The following is a 1842-nucleotide window of genomic DNA, read 5'->3' on the forward strand; positions in this document are numbered from 1 at the left end:
CCGACCCGGTGGAACAGAACCAGGTCCGACCCGGTGGACCAGAACCAGGTCCGACCCGGTGGATCAGAACCAGGTCCGACCCGGTGGAACAGAACCAGGTCCGACCCGGTGGAACAGAACCGGGTCCGACCCGGTGGAACAGAACCGGATCCGACCCGGTGGAACAGAACCGGATCCGACCCGGTGGAACAGAACCGGATCCGACCCGGTGGAACAAAACCAGAACGCGGCCATGTTGGAGCCGAGCCGGAAAGTTCCTCATCTCTGCTCCTCCATCCAGAGCAGAACCTGTCAGAACCGTTTCATATTTTCATGTTTCCATATTTTCATGGTTTCATATTTTCATGGTTTCATCCACCAGAACAAACCTGACCCAAACATCCGGGTCTCGGTGAGACTCTGCTGCTGCTGCTGCGTTTGGAAACTTAATGAAGAAAAATGACAAAGTTTCAAAATCCAGGAAACAAGAAAAATGCAAAAATAAAACTAAAGTGGAGACAGGAAGCGAGATGTGACTGAGACCGAGGAGCTTAAACACGGCAGGTGTAAAATCACCTGGGCTGGTGACGTGAGGGCAGCAGGTGGGTCCAGGTGGGGTCAGACAGCGACAGGAGAACGGAACCGGAAATAGACTCGGGCTAATAAAACATGATAAACTGAAAAATATCTAAAAACAAGAAACATAACTAATACCGCCAAGGAAGAAACAGAAACGGAACTCAAACATGAAAAACCTTCAGAACCTTTCAGAATAAAGTCCGGTTTATTCAGCAGCTGGTCATTTGGACCCAGATTCTGGGCAGAACCAGTAATTTCTTGTGAAGAGAGGTGGATACTTCTAGAAGTTCTGGTTCCGGCAGATTTCTGACTCTGGAGGAGAATGGGTCGGCCTCAGATAGGAGCTTTATTTTGAAAGGCACAAGTAGAAACTCTTCCTGTTTTGTTCTCGGCCTGCCTGAAGATCCAGAACTTTCCGAGCCTCTGTCCTGTAGAGTGTTTGGTTATTCGGCTTGTTGGGTGTTTTTGTTGGCCAAATATCTGGAAACATAAATAAAATACCCATTTGGACCAAAATGTGAAATTCAGAAAGTTGCCTTGTTGCTCTACTGGTTAGTTAGCTGGCTAACCCGCTGGTTAACGTGGTTGCCAGCTAGGTAGCTGATTTGAAATAGGATTTATTTTTTTCATTTAGTTGCTGGAGCTGAACTGGACCTTTTGGTTCTGTGTCTTGCAGCCTGAACTGGACCTTTTGGTTCTGTGTCTTGCAGCCTGAACTGGACCTTTTGGTTCTGTGTCTTGCAGCCTGAACTGGACGTGTTACTGGTTTATTCTGACGTTCCCTGGATCTGAGCCAGGCTGGGACTGGATTAAAATCTGGGAAGGAAGTCGGGAATAATCCGGCTTCCTGTCGTTTCTCCAAACTGGAGATTTCAGGGAACAGAAATAAAAATGAAGATGAAGGAAGAAGCTTCGTAAGAGAAACAATAAATCTGCGTTCAAAAGCTTTATTTCAAGTATGAAGATGAAATGTACAAAATACTTCAGGTCCAATCCATCATTACAATGTGGGAAGAAAAGCAGAACTTTACTAAATCAAGACACAAAGCAACGTTTCTAAGTCTATGATCATAATGATGATGAAAAGCAGCGTCAGAAATACAAATAATTACAATAATCGCAGTAAATACTTAAACACTGGTACAGCTTGGGAAACACCAGCTGGTTCCGCCCCTGCAGCGACCGACCAGAAAACCCATCCAGAACGTGGAGAACTAGATCTCCTGATGAAGTCCCTGGAGCCCAGAGTTGGTTCCTGTTGGGTCAGAGATGGTTCCTGTTGGG

Source organism: Poecilia reticulata, unplaced genomic scaffold, assembly GCF_000633615.1.
Source record: "Poecilia reticulata strain Guanapo unplaced genomic scaffold, Guppy_female_1.0+MT scaffold_232, whole genome shotgun sequence".
In the NCBI taxonomy this organism is placed as follows: Eukaryota; Metazoa; Chordata; class Actinopteri; order Cyprinodontiformes; family Poeciliidae; genus Poecilia; species Poecilia reticulata.